A 20,140-nucleotide genomic window follows, 5' to 3' on the forward strand; every position below is an offset into this window, starting at 1 on the left:
ACAACACATGTGAAGTCTATCAACTTTGACCTGAAGCAATGAACTTGTTTACAGTAAATCTTATTGAAAATTACATGTCCACATCGATATGTGTGAGTAATAAGCACCTATAGGACGTCGAGAGAGCTTCTGATCATTAAAGTGCCATCACCTGCCTCTGTTTCACAGTGAGTGAGTCTGCACTTAGCATCTGCACTCACATACACATTACATGTTGCAGTGCCTTAGGGGAAATAATTCACTCTCTCGCCAATAGTTAGATGACAAGATTAACACTCTCGTGTGTGAATGTGAAGTTACAGCAGAAGATGATTAGCTTAGTTTAGCATGAAGACTAGAAACAGCTAGCCTCAATCTGTCAAACTGCAACAAAATAGGTCTACCAGCATCTCTAACGCGCACTAATTGACATGTTTTCTCTTTTATTTAATGCATACAAAAAAAATGAAGGTTAAGTATCCAACTATTTCTTGGCCAGTGATGTGACATTGTTGTCACCGAGAAGTTGGAAAGAAACCAACAAAAAACACACTGCACCCAGTAAAGAAATAGACAGCATCTTGTTTTGTTACTTTTAGACCATGCTAGCTGTTTCCCCCTGTTTCCAGTCTTTATGCTAAGCTAAGCTAACTCCCTGTAGCTACACATTCACTGTACGGACATAAATCGACTTTCAGGCAATAAAGCGAAGACGTGTATTTTCCAAAGAGTCAAACTATGCTTTTAAACAAAACAGATTTTCTCATGTCTTCATCACTCACCAACTTCTTCATCATCATTATTGTGTGTTTGAATGTATCCCAGCAGGTCTCTTAAAGTGAGACAAAGGTCAAATTCAAAAGCTTGCATGTCATTACTGGGTTTAAGTGAGCGGCTGGAGAATCTGGATTAAAGTGTGTTTGTGTGTGATTGTAACCGGTTCCTCAGATCAATAACAGAAATGAACTTCACAGAGTGACAGTGAAGGTAAATTGCGGTGAGGGATGAAGATCACTAACTCCATTTCCAATAATAGGAACACACACACACAGAGAGTTTGAGGTGTCTGCGTGTGTGTGATTGTCAGTCATTTAAAGAACAACCTAATCTCCCGAAATAAACGACCAAGGGCAAATTAGTTTCTAATAACCACTTGGAGGTCTGTGTGAAGCCGCACTGTGGCTTTAATTGGGTCAACAGCTGAGTGAAAACACCAGTTTTGGAAACAAATATACAATTTGGAGCAAAAAAATAAATAAAACAGAAAAATAAAACACAGGTATTAAAAACAATTTGATTCAAATTTGAGATTTTTTGTTACGTTGACAGTTTTTTTCACTTTCAACTGTCTGTTTGGGCGTGGAGGGGAGGGCTTAAGGAGGCAAGAAGAGCATGATTTACATATAATCTGCATACTAAGGAGAGAACGGCGCTCTTCTGGGTCCACAGTACGTAAGAACAGATAAACACACTGTTTAGTCCCTTCCTTACACTTGTGCACTTTTGTTAAAACTGACACCAACGCACACACAGCTTCAACGTGTCTCATAGCACGACAGCTGTCTTTGGTAGCTAAACTATGATTGGACAATCACTGTAGGTGGTTCAGTGAATTGTCGATTTAGCCAGATGACATTTTCACTATTAGGCAGAAACTGAAAAAGTTGTGGACACATAAGCAGTACGAACACAGCGGCAGTACTCTCTGAAAAGCAGCATACTTTCTCTTTCACGTGGAGGTTAAGCTCTTAATTGTGTTCCAAAATAAATGAGACGCCAGCTGTATTATGTGCTTGTGTTGAGGAGCTTAAGAAACACAACAGACCGAGAAGATGAATGCGGGCAGTGGTGATGTAACGTGGGTGTAAGTCGACGGGTGTAACTGAGAGACGTGAGGAAGAAGTGAGGATGAGGCAGCAGATGACAAGCTGCACCTCCTTTTGACACCACAACAAATCTCCACCTGCAAAAGGTTCAAGATAAACATTGTAGCATCACAGCAGCTTAATTGACTGTGATATCGTAGCATTGATGCCATTTCTGTAACTGTGATGCAACCAAACACTTGTGGTGACGTAATACGCCATAAAGGTTAATTAAAGACATGCTCTGACTTCATGCTAAGTACATTTACAAGTACAGAACAACTTTTATGCACTTTACTTGATTATTTTCATTTTCTGCTTCTTTTTCACAACAATTTAGAGGGAAATATTGTTTTTTTTACTACATTTATTTCCTAACTTAGTTACTTTTTTGATTAAAATGATTAATTAAAAATGTAATCAACAAATTAATTATGATGTCATGTTATAGATTAGGATAAAACTGTATTTTTAAATACAATTAGATCTCCTTTACCAGCTGCAACATTAAAGTGAACACATTAATGCATCAATAATTATAATCAAGTGATTTAATACTTATTATTCTTGGTACTTTACACACACACACACACACACACACACACTCTAATGTATGTAAGTATGTTAATGTACGACTGAATAAAATATTTTGTCACGGATCTGAACAAAAAACATTATTCAGTATGCAAATGTGTCGACTATGTCAATGACATGTGACTGGGACTTGTTAGACTTTGGTCTCTCGTGTGAGGTGAAAGCCTTCAGGGAGCTCTGACTCCTGCTGTGAAGATATGAACATCAAAGACAAACTGACTGCCACAGAATACTGAAGGCCATCTGTTTAAAGAACAGCACGAAACACTGCTGCTGCTCAAGTATCAACTCTGAACGCAGCACTTTAACAGTACGACTGGTACTACTGCTACGGGCTGGTTGATGTGTACAGTAGCATTATGATGACATAGGAGATTTTCCAGCATGTAGGCCGTCTGCCACGCTGCCATTGGAAGGAATACTTCACACAAGTGGTGGAGGAAGTACAATGCTACAAATACTTTTCTGTTTACCAGTCAGGGAAGGACCGAAGAAAGAGTTGCATTATGGGAAGTGTAGGATGCTGAAATTTTGGGGTTTCAAAGTCAGGATATCTCAGTTTCTACTGCTTCGATGTTGACCATTCATATGCTAAATCGCTGTTGTGTCCTTCATTACCTCGGCAGTGGACATAATGTTCAACACAATCTTTCAGGCATGTAAACATCTGAGCAGGGGCAGTATAGGACACACATGCATTTCCCTTATTATTTACAATTGAATTGTTGTTTATGGACCAGGTTGATTTGCTTCCACCGTTCAATACGCCGCACGGTGCCAGATATAACGACATCACTGCAGGACCTCAGTTGAATAAAGGAATGTTTTCCGAGCTACACACGGAGATCCTTGTTGTTGCTAGCCCATTACAGTACTTTGTAATACAACCACTGACAACATGCGCACGATGCCATAAAAAGCAAGACTTGCAACAGTCCATGTTTCTTGAAGCAGTATCGTTAAACAGGGAATAAACCAGAGTGATTTGCCAAACGGCAGGGAGGCGAGTTTGTCCAGGAACCGACTCCGCGTGATGCTGTGTTGTATAGCTGAGAGCGGTCTCAGTCGTCACATCAGAATCTGTGTTTGAAAGCACAACTTTCTCTTTAAATGTCTTATTATCAGTGGCAGAAGAAGTATTTAGATCCTTTACTGAAGTAAAAGTAATATTACCACACTGCATTACAAGTAAAAGTCCTGCATTCAAACCTTCCTTAAGTAAAAGTGTGTAAGTATTATCAGCAGATCGAAAAGTAGTCGTGTCATGAATTCAGAAAAAACAATATTTACTTCTGAGATGGAGTGGAGGAGAAGTATAAAGTGGAAATACTCAAGTATCTCAAATTTAAATAATTAATATGAGTATTTAGTTACATTACACTACTGCTTATTATCATCTGTATGAATAAACTATATTCATAATGTACGAATGATCAGATATACGAGGACATGTTCTGTCCGCCCCTTCCATTGTGCTAGACAACCACATTAAAATCTTAAATCACACACACACACCCCTCAGACACCATCAATAATGCAACAGCTGTTTTTATTTGAGGGTGTGTGTTTGTGTGTGTGTGTGTGTGTGTGTGTGTGTGTGTGATTTGTTTATGCTCATGGCTGGTGCCAGCCTCATTGTTTTTTCATGAAAACTGTAAACTGCATATTTACAACCTGTTACAAGGAGCAAACAAAGGAAAACACGGGCATGCAGACGCCAGAGGTATGCAAATAGCATCACAGTTTGACGCTGGGGGTCATTAATAAACACTCCAACACTGTGTTCATGTTACAGAAATGTGATGACATTCACTCGTATATGTCTTTGATTCAGTGTTTCACAGCAGCACATGCACAATAATGTAATCTAAAGCAAAGCTCCAAGCACAAAACTGGCCTTTTCTGGCTTGCCCGACAGTATTTATATGATGAGATAATAAAGTCAACCTCGACCTTTGAACCTTGACCTTTTTTCTTCAGCGGCCAGAAGACACGTTTGTCAGATTGGGAAGAAAGACGAGCCGGGGCTACATATCTTTATCAAATCAAATCAGTCTTATTCATCTCTGACCGGCATCATTACTCTGTGTGTCTCACACACACACACACACACACACACACACACACACACACACACACACACACACACACACACACACACACACACACACACACACACACACACACACACACACACACGTCAGGAAAGTCAATTTGATGGAGCACTTTCCGCAGCCAACATGGCTACTAAACACACACCTTGGCAGTGATGAATGTAGAGGCTCAATGTGCGTGTGCGTATGTGCGTGCGTGCCTGTGTGTGCGTGTGTGTGTGTGTGTGTGCGTGTGCGTGTACGTGTACGTGTGTGTACTGGAGTGGGAGACACAGATTTAGTATGTGGGTGTTTATGGTCTCTGTTCAGTTGCATTATTGACACTTTTATTGCTGCTGTTTCAGAAAAACTACATTTGTTATGTAGTAATAATTATAACATAATGCAGTCTGTGCTATAAAAAACAAAACAATACAACAGCTCTAACTGTCATGGTCATGAAACATTTTCATTATGAAGTAAACCTACAGTAACCTAAATGATGGCGGTATTTCAAAGAATGCATTAATATACTTCAAGTACAGGTTATCCATATTGTGACACTCTCTTGACATTTCTAGTGCTGACCATAATGCAGCCAGTGTCTCTGTTGAAATATCATTTCTATAGGTGATAGCGTGGCCATGGAAAACGCTAGTTTCTTATTGGCTGGTGTCTGTTCTTGTGTTAAGTTGCCATGGTAGAACGGTGATGCTACACTCCAAGGTGATACAGAGATATAAAAGAAAACATTTTGATTTCTGATGTCCTCAATATTTCTTCTAGAAAATGAGTTTCTTTTAGCAACCTTAGGAATGTTTCCAATTTTTAGTTTAAGGCCACAAATTTTTTTTTAACTTTACTTCACAGCTCCAGAATTTCCATATTATTTCTCAAGAAATAAATGTAAATAACTTTTTATATATATATATATATATATATATACACACACTTTATTTTGGTTTAATTAGTTGAGTTTATATGCAGTTGAACTGTTACATTAGAATAACTTTTGCAGACAATATGCAGCTGTTCACGGAATAAATAAATAATCATAAAACTCAAAAATAAGAACATTTTTAGAGAGGCAGGATTTCAGTGGGACTTTGATGCATGACTTCAGTATTTCTAAAATACTACTGGCTACAGTCTCCGCACCTTCAGGGTCAACCCAACGTTCAGGGGAGACCCTGAAGGCGGCCTCTGTCTCTCTGAGCTAGAAAGAAGCCAAGGACCATCTGTTCAAAGTCATCTCTCTCTCTCTATCGCTATCTTTCCTTATTTTATTTTACTTTAATTTTACTATGAATATTCCCATTGAGATTCAGACAAAATATTAGATTTAGCAGCATAAAAAGTTTCATATAAATCAACAAACAACAGATTAAAAACTAAACATAAAAAAAATCACATGAAAGAAACAAGCAACAGACTTAAAACAGCAAGTTACATCAAACAACAACTGAGCAGTAACAGGACAGGACCTACTTCCTGTCGCCTCTCATTCTCAACCATCTAGTAAGTTGTAGGTGATGCATGAACACACACACACACACACACACACACACACACACACACACACACACACACACACACACACACACACACACACACACACACACACACACACACACACACACACACACTTTCTCGTACAGCGCACACACCCATTCATCCCACCTAAAATCAATAAGCTTAAGTTTAGATAAGTTTAGAAGCTTGCAGGCATGTGTGTGTGTGTGTGTGTGTGTGTGTGTGTGTGTGTGTGTGTGCGAAGAGGGGTCTCAGGAGGAACTTGTGCAGCAGCCACAAAACATCCTTCCACCCTCCATGTCAACCCTCTCACTAAACTTTCCATCCAGACCAACACTGACTCTTGTGGCTGATCGAGACGTCTCTTGTGGATTTTCATAGGTTATACAGGGCAGGGCTGGGGGGGGGGGGGTGTTGCTTAGGGACTGTATAAATAAATGAGGGTGGTCAGATAAGGGGAGAGTAATGTAGACTAGTTTATTTGTTGTATATTATAATAAAAAATTCAAAAAGTGCTACAGTTTGCATATTTCTTTTGCTGATTCACTCGAAATACAGTTGAAATTTCAACGTTTATTTGTCCAAACTTTGACGCTTTAATACCTTTTCTGTTCTCAAAGAAACATCAGAGGTTTCAACAAGTGCCCCAAAATAACACCGTTAGCATCAAGACCTCGAGGGGTCATAGGGTTTATGAGCAAAGGAGGAAGTCAGGTGACTTTATGATAGAGTCACAACAGCGGACTTTGCCACAGGAGACTGGCTTTGATAAATGCCTTTATTTTGTTCTTTCATGAGGACTCGCTGATAAAACTCTGCGTACTTTTAAGTCCTTTCCAGACGAAGCACAAAACTAACAAAAATACAACAAAACGGACGAAACAAAAAAGAAACATTAAGACATTTGTCTTTCAATTGTTCTGCCGTTTCAGCAGTCAGCGGAAATCTGAAAATGCTTGTGCGAACAAAACCTTGTTTGACACACAAAAGATGTTTTCAGATTTATCAGCATTTAGAGTGGACACGGTCTGACTGTGAGATAAAGTCTGCAGCAACACGGCTGCATCAGTCTGTGTGGCCTCCAGGCGCCCACCACAAATGAGACCATTCATCTTTGCTACCATACATGGCCGCAAACACTATCTTCGCACACACGCACACACACCACACGCACACACACACATTAGGTCTAATCCGCTCATTCTTCTCTGCAGCCACAGCAGGTATTTCACCTGCTGTTGTCTCAGTGCCACCTCTTATTATCTGCTTTGTCCTGATCGTTTCAAGATTTACCAAATGTTGTTGTTTCTGAGGCTCTGAGTTTAACTCTGTCTCCTATAAATTACATTTATTACTTTAAATGTGTTTGGTTTGAAGAGCAACATATCTTTAAACTTGTGTGTTTTCTGGTCTAATGCTGCTATCAAACAAAAATAACTTAGGTTAGGTAAAGATCACAGTTAAAACAACTTTGTTGAGGTTAGGGGAGCTTCATCGTCATGGTCATGGACATTTAGAAAGTATAGAAACTCTAGGAAACGGAGATGATGACGGGAACAATGTGTGTTTGTCTCTAATTCATGAAGGAACCAGCCTTCTTTCATCGAATCCTATGGAGACATGTCAAATTATTCTGGTCGTAGGGAGAAATCCAACAGAATAATAATCACTTGACCTTTCTGTGTCGTCAGGTGCAGGTGGATTGGATCCGCATGAATCGCGGGCAAATGTGCAAGTGTGTCTCATCCAATCTTATTCCAGCACTCAACGAGGAAGCTTTCGTTAAAGATCTTCGATCAATTATATTCCTGTTGCCAACGGTGAAAACTCTCTGATGCTGATAAAGAGCTTGGTTTTCTGGAAAGTAACATTAAAAACATTATTAAATGATTATATTTAAATGATCTCGCCCCGTCAGCCACCAGATACGTTAGTGTTACACGTAAGCCTCGACACACACCAGACTAACAGACACACATCAGCCGTGAATCACACAAGTGCAGGTCAAGAGTTCAGAGGTCAAACGCCGGGTCCCGTGGAGGTCAAAGTGTGAGAGGGTGTGTTTGGTTATCAGATCTGTCCAGCTGTGTGTGTGTGTGTGGAAATAAATGATTGATTTAGTAACATATCCGAAAGCTTTTGACATTGATCTCTTCCCCATGTGAATTAGGTGAGAGCAGGCAGGATTGGGGGAGGGGAGGGAGGGGGTAACACCTCTGCACCGCTGGCAGAATTGAACAGTGATAAGCCTAATAGAACAATAAAGCCTTCAGGTGATGCATTCAAGGTCCAATATGTTCAAAAGCTCTGACTGTGAAGACGGGAGATCATGATTTTATATCAAATATATATTTTATATCGTATTCTGTGTATTTACACCTCACATTTGGGATTAATTAAGGGTAAAATAGATGTGTTTTATGAATTATATGTTCATTATTCAGGTTTAAGGGGTATAAACTGCTTTAAATTATGATATTTTAGGAAAATGTTCTCCTTTATTTGTACCTTAAAAGGAAATTAATCTTCAATTAAGGTGCAAATTCAGGCGTTCACCCCAAATAAATAAGTAATGGATAAATTATTGGACTTTATTGTATTTGTTAATTAATTATATGCATAGTTTAGGGTGTTTTAAGGGATAAGAGCTTCAGGTTCAGGTGTGTACACCTCAATTTATGGGTTTTTAAGCATGGTTGAAGGTCTTTGTACTGTGAAAACATAAAAGATAAATAATAGATACATTAATAGAGTGTAACATATTAAAGTATTTTAATGGGATTGTATGCACATGACCAAAAACATTCCTGTACTTTCACTTTAACGAAACAAATAAAGTTGTTTCAAGGTTTAAATTAAAGGATAACTTTCATATTTCTCGTCACTTTTAAAGGGTTATTGTCATTTCTCCATTTGAGACTTGACATTGGGGCCACATTTTATTTTATAAAGATGATTATATGATGTTTTTACATTTGAAAAGTACAATTTTAATACATGTAGAGGGTTAAACATGACAATATTTCCCTCTCAGATATAGTGCAGCAGAAGTATAAAGTAGCAGACAAGTACACTTGAGTAAAATAACTACCACAACTACACATCACTTTCTTTTATGTCCTTAATTCAGCTAAAGATAGAGCTCGTCATACACAGGGACGGTATTTTATGGAAGCTTTTACAATCTCTTGAGAGTCTTTTGATTTTGATCGTCTCTTTTGTGTGTATGTGTGAATGTCAGGAGATAACTGTAATATAAATGTTGGAGTCTCATCATACACAGGTCATCCTGGAGTCTACAGCACAGGTGTTATCATCCTGCACAGATTTTATTGATCCTGTGCACCAAACACACTCACTCACACACACACACACATCACAATAATTACACCGCTGTGAGGTTCTGAAAATAATTTAAAAATAACAAACCAATGCTGCAGGCTCGTATGTGTCCAGGAGAAAATAAATAATACAGTGTAGTCAATGGAAGGGATAAGAGAGGACAGTGTGTGTGTGTGTGTGTGTGTGTGTGTGTGTGTGTGTGTGCGTGTGTGTGTGTGTGTTTCCATGACACACTTCCTCGTATAACTAATAGCTAATTTGATCTGCTCGTGCCTTATGGCAAGGTTATTATAAATTGTGCACATTATGCTCTTACACACACACACACACACACACACACACACACACACACACACACACACACACACACACACACACACACACACACACACACACACACACACACACACACACGACTATATTACTGAGGTGCGCTGGTGTTAGTGGAGCGCTGTACATTGAGCCTGGTCCTTCGGGACGCTGGTGAAGGTCATATTTAACCAGCTGACATAACACTCCTCCTCTTCCTCCTCCTCTGGATTTAACAGGAGCAGAGCGTCAGAGAGGAGAAGGTGCTGATAGCATGTTGGAGAAAATCACACCTTTGGAAAGAAGGTTGTTATTATTCTGCAATTAACAGATTACTGAGGGTACAACACGTTCAGTCACTTTCAACACTATAGAGCTGCAAATAGGATTCTCATTACAGATTATTATCAGATTTCTTTCAATTAATAGTGTTGTTTAGTCTTTGAAATGTCAGAAAATAGTCAAAAGAATCATAATTGTCTTGTTTTGTCTGACCCAAAGATATTCAGTTTACATGGAGCCAGTACATTTTTGCTTGAAGAATTAGATTAATCCATTAAAAATGTTGAATTAATTGTAGGTTTAATCAACTAAAATATTCCTTTTTTAAATATATATATATGTAATATTATATAGAACAATCTTATGTTACTTTATTCTATTATAGTCCATCAAAATAAATATTTTTCTTTTCATAATATATCATATAATGTCTTCTGAATGCTACACAACATGCAATGAATCAAATACTATATTTTTGTTTGGGATATTTTGGTGATATGTGTCTGTTTTCTCTTTATCAGTCTTATAAGAAATAAATCTATCAAGGTTGCACCTTCATTATCGATTAATCCAGATTATCTTCTTGATTTATAGATTATTAGCATGATTTACAAATGTCAAAGAATGCCCAAACAAATAGCTAATGTCCATTCAAAAAATGCAGGACCAGTCCAGAATAAGAGATGAATTGCTCGATATATTTCATGTTTAATATCCTACACCGGGCTAAACCTTATTCATATTTTATAAAGTTCAGATATTCTTATATATTTAACTGAGCACATGTTACATAGTTGTTCTGGTTGAACTCTGTTCACATCCTTATGTCTTTAAAACATTTAAACACGTACACAGAAATGTTTCCTGTCAGTTAAACACAATTAGTCAATCATTTATTAATCAATTGCCATAAATTAATCGTCATTTTTCAAGCAAAAACACCAAATCGCTCCAGTATATGTGAGAATTTGCTGCTTTTCTTTGCGTTATATTTTTGTAAATTAATATGTTTGGAGGTTTGGACAGAAAACAAAGATATTTGAAGACGTCACTTTGGGAAATCTCACTATTTTCTGACATTTTATAGACAAAATGATTAATTAACAAAGTCAGTGGCATATTAATCCACAATGTTTCTGTTTGTGTTATGAAGGACTGAATGATAGAATCGACTGCAGTGTGTGTGTGTGTGTGTGTGTGTGTGTGTGTGTTTGCTTTTTACACATAAACATACATGAAACATGCCACAGACGCCTGGATTGGTAATTTAGAGAAATACAATTTAAATATTCATGCAAATTAAATATTCTAAAGTACATCTCCCTCTCTGTAATCAGTGTACAGTACATGCTGATCTCAGTCTCTCTGAGGGAGACCTGAACATGTAAAAGCTGCATATTTGATTACTTATTTCATTCAGATTATTCTCCCTGCAGTATCTTCAGTGAGAGCAAAAAGCACAAGCAGCTTTTGAAGAGTTTCACTTCAAATCATGAATATGTAATTCCATTTGTGGGTTAAAGATAAGAAACATACAAGAGAGAATTAACCCTATCTGATTGTGAAACTGCTGAGTGCTGCATTCATTAATCCTTTGATGCTTGCGTATTGTGGCTTCAACATTTTCCCATTAAAGAAGATGAAGAATCAACATGTAGGCGGGATAATAGTTTTTCTCATTATTGATACTCTGCGCGGATGCTAGCCCCGGAGCTCAGACAGACAGTTGGTGGCACATATGCCCGGTGAGGCTGGCAGGCCTGAGAGCTTGGCACAGTGTCGTTGGGTTCCTGCCAAACAGATGAGCCTGTAATTGTGTTTGATTTAATGGTGAGGAGAGCGTGCACTGGGTTTTTACATGTTGGTTGACTTTGATAGTGAGGAGCTCTCTTGTTTTTCTCTTTTTGGATGGTTTTCATCGGACACCCCTGGTTCTCAATCCATTTCCTGTATATCTGTACATACACTTACCAACAGTGTTATATTCTATATCATATTTAGATTTCATCCCTACAGTTTCTGCACTACTTTATGTCTTGGATTCTCATTTTTACCGCATGTTTTCTTTTCTTTTTATACATATTGTAGGAGCATTGTTGGAGGGAGCCTGAGAACCAAGAATTTCATTGCCAATGATGGCTCCACTGAAACCGTTATGCACATGACCTTGAAACTTCTGCAGCTTCGATCAGCATGAAACTTTACCAGTTGAATAATCAATACAAAAGATTAACGACTGCATTAGAACAAAATAGGTTGGTTTCTATTATGTTTCTGTTAAGTAAAAGGTCATTAACAAGCTTAAAACTCTGCTACATGCCACAAAAGCAGATTGTAAAATCCACATATGAATTCAAAACACTTTTTTGGGTCAATTTTGAATGAATTGAGCAAACTGACTGCCGCTGTGATTTGTGCCTCTGGTTTATTCTCCATATAAGCTGCTGAGGCTCATGGGTATTGTAGTGTTTACAGCCGTCCTCCAAACTGACGCACAACACAGAAAGTTGAAATGATCAAACCTGATGGCGAAAACATACACTAAATATGTTTATCACATTATCCAGGAGGGTCCGGTGTTTCCATGTGAAGTTACATTGAGAGAAAGATTTGAAATGGGAACACGAGACAAAAACCAAAATCAGAGCCATCTCCCTCGGGACGCAACTAAAGCCCACAATCCACAATTTCATGTTTTTAAGTAATTTTCCTCTCTTCAGACACACACACACACACACACACACACACACACACACACACACACACACACACACACACACACACACACACACAAAAGAACAAAGATAATCCATAATTTGAACCATTGTTGCCATGGTGACCGGCCGCAGACACACCACTCAGCAGTGTGTGCGACATGAACCACTGAAACAAGTCAGTTTAGTGCAGGGAAACATGAAGGGGCATCCGAGCTGATATGAAAGGTCTTAGTGGAGCATGGCGATGGATGAAAGGACGCAGATAGTTTTGCTCACAGAAATAAAACGAAGTTTCAATTATAACTTGACCCAGAAAACCAAGAATCAACTCAATGATATCCAAAAGTTTCTCAATTTTGCCTCTAACACAACATGGTGACTCATCCCTCCATCGAGAAAAATAGTTAAATAAAAGTCTAAAGAAACCACTTTAAAGGAAAAGTCTGAATATTTTTCTGATCGTCAAGAAATCCCATAAAAGAGCAAAACACAACAACAATGTCTTGATCCTTTAAACAAGTATCGTCTGTGTATCCTAAGCCTGGTGCGTCTTATTTCTCCATGTTATCTAACAAGCTAACGCATGCTAATATGCTCACAATGCTAACGTTTAACAGGTATACTATTTACATTGTCCACCATAACTGTTAGCATGCTAACATGACAGTGAACATGGTAAACATTGTACCTGCTGAACATCGGCACTTTAGCATCGTCATTAACGTTAGCATTTAGCTCAAAGCACCACATGATCTCCTGCACTGCTGCCTTTACCTGAAACACTACTTGTGTTGTTTTCCTGCTGGAAACAAGTTAGAAAGAGATAATTGTCCAACACCATAATCTTAAGTCTTTACACCACCACGATGAGGTGAGGAATACAGTTGAAGACCAACAAGATTTTACTGACTGATCAGATTTATGCTGCCGTTTAATCATTTTAAGTGTAGGTCTATCTCATAAGCAAAGGAAGGCATACCACCTGATGTGAACCCTGCTTATATTACACACTCCCCCATCACATTCACAAAGAGTGCTCTCTTTGAAGCTCAAACACAACCCCGCCCTCCTCCACAGACTTCACAGGAGTCCCAAATATGTGATTGTTCATTAACCTCAACCCCTGTCTGGAAATAGCAACACAAAAAATCCCATTATTAGTGAGTTATTCTCCCTGCTGTTTATCTCGCCTCTCTTCTTTCTGTTTGGCTTTGCAGCTCCGTTACACCGAGGCTGCTCTGTTCCAACATATTGAGAGGTAAGCAGGAAGTCCCAAGTTGTAGGACAAGGACACGGCAATTCCCAAAGCATGGAGCTCCAGTAGATCACTTGTAGCACTACAGAGCAGCGTTTGGTGTGGTTTCCTCTTCTGTGCATGCTCACGAAAATGCGCATGAACGTGCATGAGCGAGCAGGTGATGTGATATGCATTCCTGGCAAAGGGTTTCACACCATGAGCTGCTTTTGCTCCTGTCAGTTGCTGCTAATGCTGGGTAGAGAGTATGAGCTGAGACCTAAATCCTTATCCTGTGACATTCATTTTCTTTCAGTCACACTCTGATAGCAGTCACACCAAGCCATGTTCAAGTCCAACCAAGTCACTCTTTCATTATCTCCCACTGCTGTTATCTTTCTCCGTCCTTTGCAATTCACTTTGCACAGACAGCCAAGGCACCCAGCTGTGAGTAAGAGAGATGAACGCAGAGCGAGAAGGATAAAGAACGGGTAAAAAAGAAAAGACTCCCGTAGCTCAGTATGATTGCTGAGACAGCAGAGTCTGTGCTGAAGTCTTACAGCAGTGTATGAAACAACACTGCAAGCAGAAAGAGAGCATATCTCCCGATTTATACCAGACAATTAAGCCTACTCCACTTCCAGGCAAAATCATAACTCATTACACTTTGCAGGGAGAGTTAGTGTAAGTCTGGGTGTGAGAGACAGAACGAGCAGCAGGTTATTTGCTGCTGATGTGCACTTTTCTGCAAACATGTTATCACAGATGGGAAGCTGAGAAATAGCTTCAGCTGCTGCTACTGCTGCTAATGGGATGAAGGGAGCTAGGAAAGGATGAGAAGTTAGGAAAGGATGAGAAGAAGAAACAGAAAAGATTTTTTAAACCGAGCCACTTAAAGAACGATAATGCTCATTAACGCCTCCAAGGTGACAGAGCAGCTATTAGAGCAACAACTGCATGCCAGCTCTGCAGCTCTGTGGCGCCTATTAGCCTTGGGTGGATTACATGGATTGTGCATGTTTGTGAGCCTCATGTGATGCGGGTCATGAGAGGGCTGCTGTAACAAAGGAAAAGTTGTGTTTGAGCTCCCTGAGGTTGTCACCAAGCAGCTTCCCAGTACGTCAGTGCTGCTCTCTAGTGGCGGCTGGGAAAACCAATGTTTCATCACATCCTTTGATTTTCTACATGACTCAATAGAGCAGGTTTGGTAACACTTTATTTTTAGGCTCCTTAAGACGTTTCCTGGAAAGAAGTATGTCATTTTGGAGCCCTTGTTTTTTTTAACCCCTCTCTTTTAAGGTTTCAGTTTGATTTACTAACTAAAATAACTGAACAGAATCATGCTTTACAAGCATCTGATTGGAGGAGGAAGACCTGCAGAGACTACACAGATTATTCAATGCATGTTATTATTTATTACTATTTAATAACACTAGAATTTACATGCATTTTTTATTAAACTACAATTCATTTGAAAAGCATGATCACCAATTCCAAAATATTACATTTACAAGACGCTCGTGACTTCTGCAACCAAACTTAAACCTGCAATTCCAACTAATTGCTGCGTTACCTAGAGAGTCTTTTAGTTAGTGCATGCAGGTCAGCTGCAATTTGTCTACAGGCAAACACACACACACACACACACACACACACACACTGTGGTTTTCAATGGCACATGAATAATGAATGGATACTTGGGTTGAAATTGTTGGCATTTCCTTCCAGGAAGCAAACAACAGAACAACAAAACAATAAAATCTACTTAATTCTAACCAAAATAACTGCCTCTATAATCTGTATCCTGCAAATTGTTATAAAATTACAGCCTCTAAACTAAAGCAGGTTTTCTAATTGCAACAAACAACTAGTTAATCATAATTATGAGAAACACCAATCCATAAGTGTGTGTGTGTTTTTCCTAAAAAATCTTTCTTTATCTTATTTATTCATTCATTCATTTAGGAATCTGGTGCCAACAGCTATTCACTCAACAGTTAATGCTGCATAACATCCTGTAGATTGACTAAAAGGTTAATGGACTACTTGTTTCAGCTGTAGTTCTTTGCAACATTTGCACGTACAATGAAATTTAATGTGTGCATACTCGCCATGTCAAACTGTTATTTCAGTTTCTCTGGATAGAAATGTGTCATAGTGAGAACAGAAAGCAATTTAAGTGAAAGTGAAACATCTCGATGCTGGAGATTTATTCACTCTCCTCACATGCTCTGCAGTAAGTCCTGGATTACCCTTCTGACCCAGACTGAGTTCTCTATGGCACAATTTCGGATGTAGCACGAACACAACAGAGAACATTACCATCCCGACAACACAGTCCAGGGTCAAGTCACGGGACCATAAACTTTGTACGATCGGGGAAGAACCCAACCATGAGAAAAGTAATCTTCTCTTAAATCAGATTACAATATACTGCTAAACTCTGTCATGTGGGGAAGCCTCCTCAAAAGGCCATTTTAGGTCCAGTGTCCTACTTAAAGAAACGGGACTCTTGCTCTGCACGTATGTCTGTAATATTTTCTGCAGAGTGTGGTTGCAGAGTAGTTTCTTAATGACAGGGGAAGCCTGAGCCGACTCTGCGGCCTTCTGCGTAAACAGGCGTAGCTGGCTGCCATCTGGTTGGCTTCCACTTCAGAGCGCGTTTACTGATGATCTGCGCTGATTCCAGCTACACTTACTCCCAGAGCAGAATATTTAGGATGTTAACACTAACTTGCACCCACATGACTAAAAGGGTCAGTCCGACAAACTTTAAAGAAACATATGTTCTTACTTCTAAAAGGTGTTTAGCCAGACAAAGAGTTTTAGTTTAATTTGCCCTGGTTTTGACATTTCTGCCTCTACTCCAATATATTGGCGGTGAACGACAATGTTGTGTGTGTGTGTGTGTGTGTGTGTGTGTGGTGCTCATAGCTTGTGTCCCTATGGATAATCCACGGAACACATTTTTCAAAGGGATTATTTCTTCTGAAAGTAGTTCTCAATGGAAACTGTGATTATCTTGAGTAACCAAAAACTATCAACTAACTTATAATTTTAGTATTGGATTAAGTTGTTCATGATTTTCTTGATCAAGTTATAAAGTTAGATTTTAAAACAGGTCAGAAAAAATCCCAATATCCTACATGCAAAGGTCCATCCATCTTTAATGTGCTTGTTGAAAGAGATTCAATATGCAAAGAATAGCAAAATGTTCAAATGTTGCACGGATAAAACAATCAATCGATTATCAAAATTGTGGATTCAATTCATGTTGATTCATTGTTTTCAGTTCAAAAAAGTGTGTAAAAGTGTATTAGCAGTAGTTGAGCAAACAATCTCTCCACAAGGTCCATTTAGTGGCTGTTCTGGACCTTTTAATTGCATTACACCATCTTCATCAGTGGTTTAAAAAGAAGTCTCTGGTAGTGCTGAACCAGCAGCTTTACGGAGCTTTATAGTGAGTTCCACATATCAACCTAAAAGGTGATACTAATGTTCACAACTTGTTTCTGCTGCACCCCAAAAAAATCAGTTATTGCAAGAGTCCTTAAAGAGCTCAGAAAAATGGAGCCCACCCCAAATGTTTAGCTGAGGGTGCTTGCTTATCGTAAAACAGATCAGTGGTGCAGCCACACATTAGCCGCAGTGCCTCCTTCCTTTTTCTGGGCCAAACAGTCTTTATTTGTGAGACCAAAAAGTAAAGCAGCGAAGAGGCAATAGTTTCCCAGATCGCTATGAGCTTAAGGATCTGAATAAAATCACCTGGATGTGGAAATAAAAAAGCCTCTTTGAAAGTACCTTCACAAAATCAACGCTCAGACGAGTGTACGGATGACAGCAAAACATTCATACACAAAGTAGTCTGGTCTGTGGGAGAAAAACACTCAAATGAGTCAATAGAAAGGCTTTCGTTCCTGCAGCAGTTTTACTTTTGTGAGGTGACTTCATTTGAATCACAAAGAAACAAAAGGCTTTCTCAAAGCTTTGCATTGAATGCACCAACAAAAAAGATAAAGCTGCACAAATCAACAAGAAAACAACATTAAAATGCAAAGAAGTTTTGTTCTTCTGTACTGTGTTGTTATCAGGATAAGCAGACAAACAGCTTTTGACCAGCTACACCCCTCTGTTCCCATGACCGAGTCACCTTTTCTGTGTGTGTGCGATACAGTGAGTGTGTATTTGAGCCTGTTGTGCCAACAGAAAAGTCGACGGGGGCAGCAACAGGACAAACTGTGGGAGGCAAACAGAAGAGAATAAAAGAAAAGAGAAGAGAGCAAAGCCGACCGAGAGAAGAGCAGAAAGAGAGAATTCAAGCAGAAGTAAACGTCCCTCTCAGAAAGACTCTCTCTTATTGGTACTTCATTAGTCTTGACCTTGCATTTGACCCACGGCAAATGCAGCAGCAAGCCCACTGCTATGACACCGCCACTTTACAAGACACACACACACACACACACACACACACACACAGAGAGAGAGAGAGAGAGAGAGAGGAATGCAGCTTCTGTTATTGTCTTTAAGTGCCAAACTCAGGCCAAGGCCTCGCCAGGGTTTGAAAAACAAAATAACAGCCGTGAAAAGCTTTCTCGCTCACACACACACACACACACACACACACACACCACACACCCAAAAACACCACTTCCGTCCATTCTCTCGCACAGAGAAAGGAAGTGGAGTCGAAGCTGGCCCGGCCCCAGTCGTCCAGACAGAGGTAGCCCTGGCAAACCCAGTCTCCTGCCTGCATACCCCCCTAGTGAACGGCTTTAAAAAGACTCTCTGAGCCTCACCATCCTTCACTTCCTCACTGTGTTGGATGTAAAGAGCTACTTCAAGTGTAAAGAAGTACTTGATCTAGTTTCCAGCCGCTCATTTCTCTGGTAAATGTGCTGGAAATGTTAAGCACTGCATATTTATTTATAATAATTCTCTCACACACATCACCAGAAATTAAAGCGATGAAAGCAGTTCATGTAATGACTCAACTCCCTAAGAAATATTACTGTATATGGAATTTAATATAAATATATATATCATGCTTGCTGATAAATCAAAGTACCTCCTTATCAGAGGTTGAAGAAGTATGCAGACCTTTTATTTAATTAAAAGTATCAGAGTAGAAATACTAGAAGTAAAAGTCACATGTTGTACAATTACAAAAGTTTTCAACAAAAAGAAGTCATTATGCAGAGCGACCCATTTCTAACATATATCATATAATTGGAATATATTATTGATGCAGTAATGTGTAAGAATCCCTTTAATGTTGCAGCTGGTGAACGTGGGGCTAATTTTAATTACTTTATATACTGCTGGGTAGCTTAATCCATAACCCATTACTTTGTTAGAGGTATAATATGTAACATTTTTGCAATATAAAAACGATTAGACCTATGTTATATATTTTATTAACTTCTATTGTCTCACAGTATATATCTTTAAACGATCCAACCCTACAGCTGAACTTTATTATTTGCCTTCCTCTAATGATGTACAGCGACAGAAAGCACCGATGCATCAGCAACATCATACACAGTCTGTATCATCATCGCTGTCATAACACTGGACCTGCTAATGCCAGCACGTGTACAGAGATATCTCATTATGCTGAGTTATATATGCGTGTTCTGTCCCTTTGAAACACACTTGTCAAACAAACAAATAAAAACTATTTAACATTACACTATAAAAGCACAACATGTGGACTGCAGCATCTAAGTGGCAGGCTTGTGTTCAGCTGCCGTACACCGATAACAATAAAAGAAACTACAGCACAACAAGCCGCCTGACAGGATCTGGGAAAGAGGCCAATTAAAGTCTGTCAGGCACTAACTTGGAAAACCAAAGGGAAACAAACTAAGATTATATCAAGCAACAAGTGATCTAAGATACTTTAAAATGTTGACTTGTGCATGAACTCCTGAGTTTCCAAAGAGGGTACCATATTGATTCTAAGGGTTTATAATTAGCTGCATTTCTGCTGCTCGATATTTATGCGTTAATATACCATCACTGAGATGGTTTTGAGAGGTAGGCTCATCCGTACACCCATCAAACATCCATCTAACCATCTACTTAATGGACACATTCACTCTTCAGCTACATAAAATCCATGCCCCACTCTCAGAGGCAGTATCTTCATCATTTGGAGTGTGACTGAGCGGTGAAGTGTCACGAGGGTCAAAC

The 20,140-nt window shown here is 39.1% G+C and overlaps 1 protein-coding gene across 2 annotated transcripts in view; it reads right to left on the reverse strand.

The window, feature by feature from the left end:
• ttc28 (tetratricopeptide repeat domain 28) overlaps positions 1-20,140 on the reverse strand; it is a 92,766-nt gene that overhangs the window by 66,644 nt on the left and 5,982 nt on the right. The window lies entirely within an intron of this gene.

Source organism: Cottoperca gobio, chromosome 12 (genome assembly GCF_900634415.1).
Source record: "Cottoperca gobio chromosome 12, fCotGob3.1, whole genome shotgun sequence".
Classification (NCBI taxonomy): domain Eukaryota; kingdom Metazoa; phylum Chordata; class Actinopteri; order Perciformes; family Bovichtidae; genus Cottoperca; species Cottoperca gobio.